Source organism: Orcinus orca, chromosome 3 (genome assembly GCF_937001465.1).
Source record: "Orcinus orca chromosome 3, mOrcOrc1.1, whole genome shotgun sequence".
NCBI classification, from domain to species: Eukaryota; Metazoa; Chordata; class Mammalia; order Artiodactyla; family Delphinidae; genus Orcinus; species Orcinus orca.
In genome coordinates this window covers 167,694,108-167,710,809 of record NC_064561.1, presented here as the reverse complement: position 1 = coordinate 167,710,809, position 16,702 = coordinate 167,694,108, and the positions used below count along the sequence as shown (strand labels likewise).

General features: G+C 33.2%; 1 pseudogene; it reads right to left on the bottom strand.

Moving 5' to 3' along the window:
* Window positions 1-4,545: 4,545 nt before the first annotated feature.
* Window positions 4,546-5,181, bottom strand: LOC101287159 (UBX domain-containing protein 2A-like; annotated as a pseudogene).
* Window positions 5,182-16,702: the final 11,521 nt, after the last annotated feature.

Sequence of the window (16,702 nt, the reverse complement as noted above, 5' to 3'; positions counted from 1 at the left end):
TGCTCTAGTTAATAGATCTTTAAATATATTTTTCTCTGTTTCTTTCTGTTTCCCTTCCTGTCCTTACCTGAACCAGGGATTGTCTTGCATTTAGTAAACCTGTGCTTTTCTACTCTTGAAGCCAGTGCCAAATTCATAGATAAGTCTTTTTCTACAGTAGGCAGGCAAAGGATTCAGTTTCTGCTGAGCTTGTCTGACACTCAGAGCAACATATTTTAATTATGTTATTCTAGAATTAGGAATTTTATATAGCTGAATGGAATAAAAATCCAAATAATATACTGCTTAGTTGTAATATTATAGAATAGAAAATAGATATATAAAACCAAATGAAAATGTAAAACATTATTTCTCAGCCTCTTAATGTTTTGTTGCAAGTCCTAAATGTTTAATGTTTATATTTATGCACTGTTTCCTAATTTTTTTTAATTAATTAATTTATTTTTATATTTATTTTTGGCTGTGTTGGGTCTTCATTTCTGTGCGAGGGCTTTCTCTAGTTGCGGCAAGTGGGGGCCGCTCTTCATCATGTCTAATTTTTTTAAGAATATATTTTTTTCTGTTCTTTAGTTGCTAGGTATGTGAGATGTTAGCAGCATGAATAGCCATATAATTCAAATATATTTTTCATTAATATTCTGAAAGCCAATATCATGTAGGGAAAGAAAAGCTACTTGTAATCAAGAAAATAAATTACCAGTGTTTCACGACATGATAATACGTATACCAACCACCAAAATAATAAGCATTTGCTGTTATGATATGTAGATTCAGTTGAGGGCATCTAGGTGATTCACATGATCTTGAACCACTCATGGATATTTTGGGGGGCTGGCTGCTTCTCAGCCAATCTAGGCTGGTCTTGACAGCAATGGCTTAGTAGGATCAGATCTGCTCTACAAGCTCCTCATCCTCCAACAGGATAGCACATACAAGTTCTGATGGGAATACAAAGAAGAACTACAACAAGTGCAAACACACAGATCCTCTTGAGGCCTAGGCGTAGAACTAGTACCATGTAACTTCCACCTTCCTCTACTGGCCAAATTAATGCACATAAACAAGTGTAGAATCAGAGTGTACGAACACTACAAGGTTACATGGCAGAGGTCATGAATACAGAGAAGTGAAGATTTGGGACCAATGATGCAATCAACCACAGCAGTAAGTGTTCAATTACATTTAAAAGAAATAGATCTATGATGTAGTTTGCAAATAGTATCAAATTAAAAAATACAAATGAATATTCAAAAATTAAATTTCTGTTTTCTATTCACTTATGCCTTTTCATATTGCTGACTTAAAAAAATCAAAGTATAATTTATATAAGGTGAAATGTTCAACTATTAAGTACTGTTCAGTTTTCATGAATGCATATCAAGACACAGAATACTGATGCTTTCACTACCCCAGAAATTTCCCTCACAGTCTTTCCTAATCAATTCACTTCAACTTTATTAATTTTATACTAGATGTATATTAGTCACTTCATTAAGATAAAAAAAGAAATAAAAGGCATAGCTATTAGGAAGAAGAAACAAAGCTCTGAATTCTGAGAAGATTATGTATTCATGGAAAACTGAAGAATTTACAAGAAAAGTAATAAAATATAAAAAGTGGATATAGCAATGTTTCAGGATACAGTTACTATTAAAAATAAATTGTATTTATGTATATTAATGAAATACTAAAACTGACATTTAAAACAGCATCAAAAATTATCAAATACCAAAGTACAAATTTAACAGTGCAAGATTTTATAGACTCTAAGCTATAAAGCTTTGATGTTATAAATTGAAGAAGATTTAAAAAACTGTAGAAATATACCAGTAAGAGGTCAGTTCTCCTTAAACTGATGTGGATTTACTTTAGTTTCCCAACTTAACATTAAAATATTAGCCGTGAGCTTTTCATTGGTGTCCTTTATCAGGGTGAGGAAACCTCCTTCCATTCATAATTTGCTGAGATATTTAATGAAAAATGTGTATTTTACCTTGTCAATACTTTCCTTGCCTCTATTGAAGTAAATAATATTCACTCAATCTGATAATGGTATGAAACAGTAATTTTTGAATGATAATCTATTCTTTCATCCTTGTTATACACCTCATATGATAATACTGTGTTTTCCTTTTCCTAGAATGATGGATTTGATTCACTAATACTTTAATAACTTTTGCATCTGTTTTCATAAAACATACTACTCTGCAATTTTTTTGGCAATACCATTGTCTGGTTTTGCTATCAGGGTTGTAGTGGCCTCACCAAATGAGTTGAGAAACCTTTACTCTTTCTCTACTTTATGAAAAACCTTACAAAAATTGCTATTCTTTCTTCTTTAAATGCCTAATTTAATTCATCAGTGGAGCAATCTAGAATTGGTGCTATATTGTGGGAAGATATTTATGAACTAAATATTCACATAGACATACAAATATTTAGGTTAGCCACTCTTCTTGAATAGGTGTTGGTTATGTGTGTCTTTTAGAGTACTTTTTTTTTTTTCCATTTGGATTTCAAATTTATTGGCATAGAATTCTTCAACATACCACTTGTTATTTTAACGTCTATGAGATATGTAGTAGGCGGTTTTGCTTTAATTCTTGACATTCGTAATCTGTTTTTTTTTTTCTGTTTCCTTTTTTCTTCATTATTTTGCTAGGGGTTCATGAATTTTATAGATATTTCTGGAGAAACAACTTCTCACTTTAGTCATTCTCTCATTTACTGATTTTCTCTTTTTTGTTTGTTTTCTATTTCATTGATTTTTACTGGTATTTATTTTTCTCCTTCTTCTTTAGTATTTGTTCTTTCTCTAACTTCTTTTTGTACTGGGAGCTTTGTTATAGGATGCATTCACATTTAGGATGATATCTTCTTAATTAACTGACCCTTTTAAGCTTATGGCCCTACCTTATAACCTTGAATTAAATTTTTCCTCATTTAAGAGCATCAACAATGGCTTTCTTATGATTAATGAATGCATGGTAGATATATGTCCCTTTCTCATGCATAATGGATGAATAATAAATTAGGTCCGTTCTCTCATTTTCAACCTGTTTGTGTTTTTATATTTACAGCAAGTTTCTTATAAGTGGCATATGGTTGAATCTCGCTATTTTTATCCAGTCTTATAATGCCTCCCTGTTAATTGAAGTGCTTAGTCTATTTACATGTAATGTAAATTATTCATATGTGTGCATTCAAGTCTAATATACTGCTATGTGATTTTGATTGTCTCATCCTTGTTCGTCTATTGTTCTCTCCTTAAATTGTGGGTGACTCAAATATTTTAAAAAAATTTATTTTATCTTGTTACATCTTTGTTGTTATTGTCATGTATGCATGTGTGTGTATATGTTTTGCATTAAAAATGCAATATTGATCTTTAACTTTGAACATTCTGTTTAAACTATTTTAATGTTTCATAAAATTTTATCTATCATATGTTTCAAAATTACCTTTCAACTTTTGTTGTTGTTTATTTTACCTCTATATATGCTGTAAAACCTCTACTATAATCTGAATTGTGTCCCCCCAAAACTCATAAGTTTAAGCCCTAATCCCCAATATGATTGTATTTTTATATAAAGCCTTTAAAGTAGTAATTAGGGTTCAATGATGTCATAAGGGTGGGAGTTTAATCTATGATGATCAGTGTTCTTATAATAAAAGGAGGAGATACCAGGGATGTACACACGCAGGATAAAGGCCATATGAAAGCACAGCAAAGAGATGCCCATGTGCAGGCCAAGGAGAAAGGCAATGGGAGGAACCATCTCCCCTGCTTGCACCTTCATCTTGAACTTCCAGTCTCCAGAACTGTGAGAATATAAATTGCTATGGTTTAAGTCATCCAGTGCAGGGCATTTTATATAATAAACTAATATACTTATGTTCTTTTATTATTTTTGACATTTTAATAAGCTACAAAATTTTATTCTTAAATATATATACATCCTAGATACAGTTGCCAAATTAATATTTGAGTATATCTTGATGTTACAGAATGAAAACTGAACACACTGTGAAGTTTAGTCATAGTTAAGGTGAAAAGAGAGTCTTGTAGTCTTTTGATTATATCTCAGTTATAAAATAATGACATTGATGCTTTTAACGTGCAGTGCACTTTTTTTTTTTTAATTCACTGCTCTTTTTAAATCTGAGACAGCTAACATTTTAAAAAATCACTGCTGTTTGGGAAAGTAATGGATATGCCTTTAAATGAATCATAATGCAAACATATTTGCTTATTTATATGATGTTAAAATTCTTAATTATATAGCTACTAAAATGTACCTTATGTTGATTAAATGATATTTGAAAATGTGGAAAAATGCATTGAATTTCAGGAACATAGCTCCAGTCATAGTTAACTTTGCTAACTTGTACTTATTTTTAGAACTCTCATCAGAGGACAGTAAAATATGACCTGGATCAAAGGTCCAGTGAATATGACTTTTCCTTAATGCATTTTGGTCTGCATGTTTACTTACAATCATTATTCCTCTCCAAATTTCCCACTTAGTCCATTAAAAATTAATGCTATGAAAGTTCTCTAAAATGTTCAGCTCTTTTTTGGAGTCTCTCAATGATTGCAACATTGTACAAATCTGCTTCTTCCAGTGTGACTGTTTCATCTAGCAATTTGAGAAAAGGAAGTGGCACTGCCAGGGAAAGGGAGGACTTCTTTGAGACCCTTGGTATTTTCCAATGAAGTCTTTGATGTGGCTTACCCAAAACCTGTGACATGCAGCTCAAGCAGTGTTTAGAGGGAAATGAATAGCTATTAATGCCTACAGGAAATATAAAATTTCTGGAAGATCTTTTTCCATTTGGCTAACCAGATCTGTATTTTAGTGAAATGTTCCAGATTATTAGACAACAGGCAGAGTGTCTTTATTCTCATCCTCAATACTCTTTGCTTTAGAAAAAAATTTTGGTGTAGCACTTCCCAGTCTGTGATCCTGCCCTGAGAAGGGCTGGAATACAGTCTTCATTGACATACATAGTTCATTTTTCTTTTTTTTATCTTTAACTAACATCCAGCATTTCTTTGTCAAAAATCTTTTGTAATTCTGAAGGTAATTCACCTTTTTGGTGGTGTTCAGAACCTACTTACTGACTTGCACCATCAGAATAACTTCTGAAATCATTAGCGACTTAGAATCCATTTTACCATAGTTTTTTTTTTTTTTTTTTTTTTTTCGGTACACGGGCCTCTCACTGCTGTGGCCTCTCTCTTTGCGGAGCACAGGCTCTGGATGCTCAGGCTCAGCGGCCATGGCTCATGGGCCCAGCCGCTCCACGGCACGTGGGATCTTCCCAGACCGGGGCACGAACTCGTGTCCCCTGCATCGGCAGGCGGACTCTCAACCACTGCACCACCAGGGAAGCCTGTTTTCAGTACTTTTAGTATGAGGTACTTGGCTGTGTTTTTATTTGCATTTATCACACTTCAGGTTTCTTTGAACTTCTTTGATCTGTGGGAGGTTTTGTTTGTTTGTTTTTAAACATTTAAAAAATTCTCAACCTTAATCTCTTAAAATATTTCTTGTGACCATTTCTCTCTTTCCTTCTTCTCCTCCTGGGTTTCCAGTACTTGTATATTTGAATGTTTTCATATTGTCCCATGGTTTTCAATTATTTATTCCATTTTTTCTCTGTCTTATTTTTGTGCTCGAGGTAAGAGAATTTCTATTGTCACATCTTCAAGTTCAAAATTATTTCCTTTGTTTTGTCTGTTCTGAATATACCATGTCAATCTAGCTTGTAGTTGAGTGGGGTTAGGGACTCTTGCTTATTTATTTATATTCAGTACCCCATGAATGTGAAAATCCTCTAGTGATAGACAGCTGCTGCTTTTTGCTTAGCGTGAGGCCTGGAATGATTGAGGCTATCTCTGTGGGTGTTATGGTTCTACCTTCTGCTTTCAGCAGGCCCAGGAAGACTTTACTAAAGATGGGTTTCTCCCTGTGCTTTGCTCCTCTCTCAGCAGTAGGGCATTGCTTGCTACCCAATGTAAGACTTATCCAGTGGGGAAAATATTTTTCAGTTTCCCTGCTACCAGTGCAACCTGAAACAGGCCCTGTTTCCTTGAGCCTTATGTCTTAGGCTTTCTCAGCATTCCTGCTCTTCCACAGCAAACAACCACTTCCTCCTATTCAGTACAAAGTCCTGAACCCAAAGAGATTTCCTGGTACTCTCTCAACTGTAGCAAGTGTTTGCCTCATACTGATGCACTGTCAGAGATGGGTGTGTGTCCTGCTCAGCCTTTAGGGGCTGATGGCTTAATGCCATGAATTTAAAGAGGCTATGGTAGGTTAGTGTTCTGTACCTCCCATAGCATCAGAGAGCTTTGCCTTTTAGGTCAAAGTCTTTTAGGGCAGAGTCTTTCTGGCCCCCTCCCAGTGGTAGTCAGTCTTGGCCTTGTATTGATGTATGGGGTTGGGGAATATTGGTCATATTCTGTCTTTCCCCCAGTGACAGTTATTTTCTGCTTCAGGCAGTGAAAGATCTGGGGCAGATGGTGTTCAATTTCTTTCCTTTCCCCAGTAGCAGAGAGCTGCATCTTTCATCACATCAAGATCCAGGTTGAGTGTGGATGGTTTTCCTGCACACTGCTCAGGGCGGCCAATCCTTACCTTGCAGTCATGCAGGTTTGGTGAACAGGCAGGTTGCTTTAGGCTCTCCTTCTTCAGCCCCAAACATCAGCAAGCCATGCATCCTGTGAAGTTGGTATGTCTACCTTCCCTGTTCTCAGTCCCTCTCATGAGCAATTGACCTATGAAAAGGGTTGACGAGGGAAGGCAGTCTCTTATGTCTGGGGCTTTCAGGGATTCCAAGTTAGCATGCTAGCCCTTACTTGGCATTTAATAAGTCATCAAATTTAAGCTGTTTTGATCCAACTTAATTTTATAGTAGCTAAGTCTATTTCCCATTGTTATGTCTTAGATGAAACACTTTATGTGTCTTATCCTTTCTCAGAAATGCATGTCACCCATTGGAATTTTTTTTTTAATTAGATAGCCTTTTGATCTTACCATTTTATTGAAGAGCAGGCCTGTTCTCATTTTTAAGGTGATAATAAAGTTGTTTTTTTGTTTGTTTGTTGCTGCTTTCCATGTTTTATGCAAAAAATAAAAGATAAATCTCACTCTTCAATTTTAAAACATAATTTTGGAAAGAAATGAAGTGTTAGCATATAACATTTGCCTGGTTTGCACTTTTACTAATGGGCACGTTAGCCACATTTTTTTTCTCATTCTAACTCTCATAGTCCTTTAAAAGTATAGATGTTTGACTCAGTTTCATGGTAAAAAATAATGATTTGATAAATTAGAAACCCATTTTATTTAGTATGTAACTATTATTGATTAAGTCCATCAGGTTATATATTTCTAAAGAGCTACACTATAAAGAGAAAGAAGAACAAATTTTGAACTTTTTATTGTCTGCTGAAGCATTTCTTATAGGCATGTACAAACAGGCACACTGATGTACAAACAGATCCATCTAGAGTCTTCCTTTCTACATCTTTACTGTCATCACCTATTTACAGAGAGACTCTTTTGGGACTTCACATATTTTTCTCCTAGAATTTTCTAGTTAACCTCAGATATTGCATGGACTCGAGGACAGTCTGTTGGTACAATGATATTTGTTCTGTGATAACATGGGGTTATTACAAGTCTTTATGAGAAGACTTTAGCCTAGTTTTTTTCAGATCCTACAGCATGTCTTTTTCATTATTTTTAAACTGGATGGTTAGAGTGTGTGGATCATTAAACTTTGCATTCACCCTGAAGAACAGAAATAGTGTAGGTTTTAAATAAGAGAGAGTACTAGGGCACTAAGGAAGAGAGTGTCCTTTCTGACTTTGCAGAGGCAAAATCCTTGACTAAATGGCTGATAAACAGATCACTTTGAATATTTATAATAGTTTTGCAAAAAACTCCAAAGCAGTCATGCTACCTGTAATAATGAAAGTGAAAATCTTTTCAGCTACAGACTTATTTCAAATAATAGTAATTTGTAAATGTTCTTCCAAGGAGAACTAATAATTATATTTTCATTTTTTTAGATATGCAGAGGTAGTAGCAACTTTTTCATGGATTTTAATGAATCATGCATATTTTCAATCTATGCTTAGCAGTTCTAGACTTACCACTGTATCCTATTTAGCTTCTTAGGGCTTCTCAGCATATTTACCAAGTTATTTTTGAATACAAAAAATTTTATTAAATTTATAACCTAAGTCCAGAATGGTACACAATCATATTTGTATTAGTGATGCATTTACAGAAAGTAAACACACACTTTTTTTCTTCTTATAGGAAGAAACAGAGTGTTATCAGATCCCTCAAATCCTCCTTCACAACCTCTTTTCTTTGGTGACTACAACTGCCCCTCCCCCCAAAGTGAATAACAACAATGCTGACATCTAAAATAATATATTGGTTTTGCACTTAATAGAAAAGGGATCATCTATTATGTACTATGTCTGTCTAGCTTATTTTCATCAATATTTTGCATATGACATTCACCCATATTGCTACATTTGGTTGTAGTTTATTCATCTCATTAATGAGTAGTCCATTTTATGAATGTATCACAATTCATTAATTGCTGTAAATAGACAGTTGATTCCTTTCCAAATGTTAGCTAGTACAAATGTTGCTGCTATGAATGGTCTTTTTCATATATTTGGCTGAACATATGTGGTGGGGAGATACAAACAAATGAAGTTACTTGCTCAAAGTATAAGTAGGTTAGCTATAGTAAATACTACCAACCACCTTTGTAAAGTGATTGCATTAATTTAAATTCTTAACAACAGTATGTGAAAGCTCCAATTGCTCCATGTTCTCCCAAAACATGAAATTGTCTATTATTTTTATTTACCCTGCTGGTGAGATTATATTTCTGTTTTAATTTGCATTTACACTTTATGATGAATGAAATAGAGGACTTTTTCATGTGATTTATTCCCAGTTGAACATTATCTTTTGTGAATATCTTGTTTGAATCTTTTGCCAATTGTTCCATTAGGGCATCTTTCTTTTTATTGATTTATGAATGCTCTTTATATATTCCAGGCACATCCATTATTATATACATACGTATATTAATTTACATATATTTTATATCTACTTTGTAGATATACAAAGCCCAGAACATATTTCTCTATATTTATGCATTTATGTTAATCCTAGAGAAATACTAAGAGTTAAAGAGGATGAAAGACACAGACTATTAAAAATTGACAGGTCACCTTGAGGCCATGTCCTTGAAATCTCTCGTATGACATGAAGATATAACATTAATTGAAGATCTTGGGGGCAAAATGCCATGTTAACAAACATTTTTCCACAAAAATCCACTCTTATTTTGACCATGAACTCTTACCTCATGTTTTGAATTTGATCTTCAAGGGCCACTAAACTCAATCTCTCATATTCTTCTTGTCATCAAAGTTTATAAGTCTTTTTCTTGAAGTGTTCTAGAATTCATTATTTTCATGGTTGTCTTACCTGTTTTATCTCCCAGGCCTCTGGGATCTGCCTTACAAATATCTTAATAGAAATCATGTGTATTATTATTTTTTCCTTTGACTAGTATAACATCAAACAATAGCATTAAATTCTATCTCTGATAGAGCTGTATGAGTTATTCATTTCTCCTTTTACCCATTTCTACCTATTTATCACCTCATACCTGCATGATTTCATTTTCTTGCTGACTGATCCTCATGGCTTTTGTCTACCTCCCTTCCAAGTCATTCTATACAAGGCTTAACAGATATATATATTTAAAAGTTAAAACTCTTTATGAGAATAACCCACTTAAAATCATTTAATTGTAAAGTCTTAGCATGTAGACAGAGTCTTCCAATATTTGATTGGGCCTTACCTTATTAACTTATGCTCTAATAGATTTGTGTAATTGGGACATGACATTGAATTACTTAATATTCTTATGGCAGTAAGGAAGAATTCTGCTTAAATCATTGTCCCATACCTACATTCTATTAAATAAGCAAGCATCTTCATTTTAATAACCATATAAATTATTTTTCTGTAGAATTCAACTTGTAACTTTTCATTTTTTCTTTCATTTTATTGCAAGTCTTTTGAAAACTTGTACAGGACATGATTAAGTTATGATAATAACTAAACTTAAAATAGTGCATTCTTCAGTCGTTGTCAGTGTTCTAATATATGTCTTGTTCTTTCAGAAATAATTTAAAAATTCACATTTTTCAAAAAATCATTTGAGATTAATTTAGGGTAGACTTAGATAGGCAACAGCGATTTTATTTCAGTATTGATTTTCCACAGAAATTTGCTCAGATTCCCATATGATCATACCATATTGCTTACAGCACAGCCCAGAAGGTTAGTATTAAATATCAGTCTTGATAAGACCCCAGGTGATTTAAGTACATCTTGGAGTCATTTCTGTCTGATTTCTCTTGAGTTATCTACTGTGGAACATGAAACAATTTTATTTTACTTAAAAAGCTCAGGTCTAAAGAAAAGATGGTTGTTTCTTCCAAAGGAAAATATTTTTATTCGAAGTTTCAGTTAAAAATATTTCAGGATATTCCTGTCTTTGTAATGAACTCTTTCATGTGAATCAGTTTATCTTGAGTCATTCTTTTAAACTGTAGAGAACATTATACATACCATATTTATTTTATATCTAATTTTTGTTCTTATTATTCACTGTTTTATTCCTCAAAAGATTACCTGGCATAGAGTAGGTACTGAACAAATATTGTTTTAATGAAATTAGCAGGTCCACTGTGTACTATTATTTACCTTTGAGCACACTAATCTAATCTCCCATTTTCTTGGCCTTTTTCTGTAAAATGTCAGTAATAAAGTATGTATTTCACAAGGTTGTTATTAAGATTAAGTGAGATATTGAACATAAAGCAAAGTATAGTGCTCAGCACATTGTAAGCTCTCAATAAGTATCAGCTTTTCTTATTAAAATATTTTCAGGACTTTCTTAAGGAAAAATCTTAAGTAGTATAAGTTACTATATTCAGTTTTAACTATTTAATAGATCAAATCCACCATGAAAACACAAAGACATTCCTAGTGTAGAGAATGTTACTGAGAACATAATGCTGCCTGAGGCAGTTTCTCAGGGAAGTCTCAAAATTGTTTGAGTAATGACAATGGTGTGATAATAAGTGTATGTAATAGTTTCCTAGAGCTTCCATAACAAATTACCACAAACCTGATGTCTTAAAATAACAAAAATGTTGTTCTGTCCCCGTTCAGGAGACTAGAGTCTGAAATCAAGATTCAGCAGGGTTGTTCCCTTCCAGAGGCTTGAGAGAGAATCTGTTCTATGTGTCTCTCCTAGCTTCTCATGGTTGCAGATGATTATTGGCATTCTATGGCTTGTAACTGTATCAGTCTAAACTCAGTTTCCATCATCATATTTCTCCATGTGTCTCTGTGTCCTCTGTCAAAGACACCAGCCTTTGGATAGGACCACACTAATCCAGGATGACCTCATCTTAATTTGTTTACATCTTCAAGAATCCTATTTCCAAAAATAAGGTCACATTTACAGGTTCCAGAGGATAGGGTTTGAATTTATCTTTTTGGGGAGAACACAGTTCAAGTCACAACAGTGTATATAATATGTTTTTTTATATACAGAACTCAGTTAACATTTCAAAGATAAACATATCTTGGGGGAAGATATGTCCTAAAATAATGTTACATCATTTTAACTAATTAATTTTACAGCCTGAATATTAATAATCTGCATAATCAGTTAGATGGGAAGTTTTAGTGAGTGCACACACATGTACCATTATTAACTGGCCCCCAAATAATACAGAACATTTCAGCCAAACTTCAAAGTCACAAAGGCCAATTTGCAGTCAGTTTTTTCCCCAACGTCCAGCCTCTGGTAAGTACTAATCTGATTTCTGTCTCCACAATTTTTCTTTTTCTTGACTTTCAAATAAGTAATATCTTAAAGTATATAGTCTTTTGTGCCTGCCTTCTTCACCTTGTCATCGTGATTTGAGGTACAAGGCTTGTCACATGAATCAGTAGCCCATTAATTTTTATTGCAAAGTAATATGCTATTTTATGGATACAACACAATGGCTTTATGCATTCTTGTATTGATGAATATATTGGTTGTTTCATGTTTGAAAACAGGAATTATTATGAATAAATCTATATACAAGCTTTTGTGTAGACCCATATTTCTGTTTGTCTTGGGTAATAGCTAGGAATGGAAATGGTGATTAACATAGTAAGTGAATCTTTAACTATATAAAACAACTGTCAAATTTTTCCAGAGTGGCTATACCATTTTATATTCCCACCAGCAATAAGTTCTAGTTGTTTTACATACTCTAAAATTCTTGGTACTGTCAGTCTTTTTAATGTTAGTAATTTTGTTGAATTTTAATAAATTCTTATTATGATTTTAATTTCTATTTCCTTGATGAAAATTATGTTGAACAACTTTTCATATGCTTCTTTGCAATGTGCATCTCTTATTTGGTGAAGTGTTTGCTTATGTGTTGTCCATTAATTTTATCAGGTTGTTTGTGTGCTTATTTTTGATCTATAAGAATTCTTTATATAGTCTACAATAAAGTCGTTGTCAGAAATATATTTTGCATGTATTCTCCATCTGAGTCTTGCTTTTTAAATTTTTTGAAATGTCTTATGGTGATCAGAAGTTTTATTTTTAATTTAAAATTAATTTTTCAATTTTTCTCCTTATGATTGTTGCTGTTATGTCATATCTAAGAAATCTTTGCCTAACCGATGATCACAAATATTTTCCATTAACATTTATTTCTACAAGTTTACTTTTATCTTTAATTTTAGGTCTCCACATTTAGGGCTATAATCCACCTGGAATTAATTTTTATATATGGTGGGAGTTTTTTTTTAATATATATTCTTTTTTATTTTTAATAAACTTTATTTTTTAGAGCAGTTTTAGGTTCATAACAAAATTGAATGAGAGATATAGATTTTTCCATTGTAATGAATTTCCAATTGTACTAGAGGAATTTGCTGCAAAGATTCTCTTTTACACATTTAAATAGCCTTGTACTTTTTCATAACTCAATTGATTTTGTGTGTATGCATCTATTTCTCTTCTCTCTTCTTGACTCAATTGATATATATGTGTGTATACACACATACACGCACGCACACACACACACACACACACACACACAGATTTTTTTACTTCTCATACTAGCCTGTGTTGTTTATTGTGACTATAATATCTCTTGAAGGCAGGCCATTTAAGCCCTCAAACTATATTCATCTTTTACAAACTTATGTTGTCTCTTTTAATCCTTTTGTCATTTGTTTTGCTATTATTTTGTAAAATTCCATATTTAGATTCTTTGTGGCTGATGTATAAAAATATTATATATATAAATATGTTTCCCATTTAACCTACAGCCATGCTAAAAATACATATAAATCTATTATATTTTGTTTATTTCTTCAGGATTTATCTATACACAATAGTTCCTTTTGCAAATAAAGATGGACTTTCTACTTCCCTTAGAGTATGTCTATTTTTATTTCCTTGTCTATCTTTCTTATACTGCCTAGGACCTTCAGTAAAATGTTTTCTTTTTTCTTTTTTCTTTTTTTGCTGTATGCGGGCCTCTCACTGTTGTGGCCTCTCCCGTTGCGGAGCACAGGCTCCGGACGCTCAGGCTCAGCGGCCATGGCTCACGGACCCAGCCGCTTCGCGGCATGTGGGATCTTCCCGGACTGGGACACAAACCCGCGTCCCCTGCATTGGCAGGCGGACTCTCAACCACTGCGCCACCAGGGAAGCCCTTCTTTTTTTTTTTTTAATGTTCTTTAGTTTTTAACTTATTGTGTCTTGTTATTTAATGTGGGATATCTGTAGGGTGAATATTTTGATCTTGCTCTATCATCTAGCTTTATACTCTATGAGCTTGCCTTAACTCATAGTGATTAGATCATTCTTATTTCTTGTAATTTTTGTTATGGTTTAAGTCTGACATCTTGCTGTTTGTTTTCTCTTTTCCCATCTGTGTTCTGTTGGGTTTTTTTTTTAATGTTTCATGCCTTATCTCGATTTTTTAAATGTCATTACATCCTAGCTATATATTTTTGTTCTATTATTCTTTTTCAATGATCACTCTATGGTATGAAATATATACTTTTTTTGTTTTGTTTTGTTTTGGTTTTGGTTTTTTTTTTGCGGTACACGGGCCTCTAACTGTTGTGGCCTCTCCCGTGGTGGAGCACAGGCTCCGGACGTGCAGGCTCAGCAGCCATGGTTCACGGGCCTAGCCACTCCGCGGCATGTGGGATCTTCCCAGACCGGGGCACGAACCCGTGTCCCCTACATCGGCAGGCGGACTCTCAACCACTGCGCCACCAGGGAAGCCCCCCTGAAATATATACTTTTTAACATCACATTCTACCTTCAGATGACATGTACTATTAACTTATAATGTAAGAATAGTACAAAAGTACACTTTTTAAAAAATTTTTATTACTGTATTTCCATTTCTGTTATCGTATTAGTAAACATTTAACTTGCACACAAATCTCACAGAGCATTGTTATTGTTTTCTTTAGAGAGTAAATTATCTTTTAAAGATAATTAAAACAAGATAAAAAGCATTATCTTCTATACCTACACATGCATTTACTTTTGCTGACACTTTTCATTCATTTTTATCTGGTGTAATTTTATTCTACCTGTAGGACTTACTTTTACATATCTTTGGGGCAGGTTCATGGACAATGGATTCTGAACTTTTCTGCCTGAAAAACTATTTCCCCTCTATTATTACAATACATTTTCTCTGTGTTTAGAATCCTTGGCTGACATGTTTTTCTTACATTTGTCGTCTGATATGAATGAGTTATGAAGTTTATTGTTTTGCTTATTTTCTTTCCTCTGTACACATTGTGTCTTTTTCTCTAGTTTCTTTTAAGAGTTTATCTTTACCACTAGATAAGCCTTATGATGAGTTTCTTTATGTCTATTGTGATTGTGATTCATTTAATTTCTTGGACTTACGGGTGTATGAGTTTAACCAAATTTTGTATTGATTCCTGTAATCGTCACGGGTCCAATAAAGTTGTGTCCCATTATCCTATTGTCAACCATGTTAAACTGGAAACTAAATTTTCCAAAATCCAATTTCCTGTCAAGTCTTAGGTTAGAGTTGGCCAGGAACTTTCACAAGGTATGGAATGAAGAAGTGTGGCATTGGCCATCACTCAGTGAATGTTGCTGTGGTTAGATGCTGAAGTACCCAGAAGTTTCCAGCTTGTCCTACTGCCCTCTCAATTCATTGTCCAGATCTTCTGCCAATGGGTTTTTTGTGTAGATTCACAGAGGCAATAGGCTGACACTCCTATTCTAGTAGCTCCCTCCTTGCACTTGCCCTTCTGTAGCTGAATATGTGCTTGGCTTCTCAGATTGACATGGTGGTGATGCAGCTGAATCTCTCTTACCTGTGTTTGGACATTCATTTTTCTGTCTCTTTTCATAATTGTGCAAGCTTTAATTCCTATAGTAAATCACATTCCCACTATTACTGCGTTTCCATTTTCATCAATCAACCTTTGCTGATACAGTAGGTATTATGATGATCTCTATTTTTTAAATAAGTAAAATAAGAAATGGAAATAATTAGTAATTTCTTTAATATTAAAAAGCAAATGAGCAGTTGAGCTAGGATTTAAATATGTGAAGCCTGTTTAACCACCCTGCCATATTGTGGTAATACAATATATTTTATTTTAAAATGCGATATTTTTATGACTATACGTGTTGAAACATTTGGAGATGTTTATTTATTTGCTAGAACTCCTTGCCAGCTCTCACATTCATGTAATGACTACAGAGTATTAAAATTAAGTTCAAGAATAGATTTTGTTTTTGTGTTTTATGTCAGGGGTGATACATACAAGAAGAAACATTCTGTGAATAAAAGTATCAAGAAACAATATCAAAAATATATTTGAATAAGAAATAATAAGTACTGATATAAATACAAATTAAAAAAATTCAAACGTAAATTTACATTACCTAGATTTTCTTATATTTTTTCTGCCATAATTATGGCATGAATTCTTTTTTTCACTGGCATTTATTTTTAAATAGCCACACTCATTATGCATTGCCTATGGACGAGTAAAGACTCTAATAAATATTGATTTCAAATGCCTCGAAACATATAATATTTCAAATAAACACACTCATAATGAAACAAATTAAAATGAATAGTGTATGCTTACATTTGTGTATTTACTAAAATGTGAATAAAATATCTTTTATTAACACATAATTCTGGTTCCTGAGCACGAAATAATTTTTTAAAAGGAGAAAATATTTTATTTATTAATTTATTTACTTATTCAAGATATACGTAATCACTTCTATGTTCCAGGCACCTAAATTTTATAAGCAACTCTTTTCATTAGTGTTGATTGTGCTATTAAATGCCAGATTATGTATTATATACAATTCAAATCAGTAGGTAGGTAGTTGTGTGGATAATGTTTACATAGCTTCAACTGAATTTGCAAGTATTATCATGATATTAGATTAAAATATGTTGTCACTTGTCAGTTAGATAATCAGCAAAATGCCTAGTTCAAACAATAGAATACCAAAAAAATAGAGTAGTACT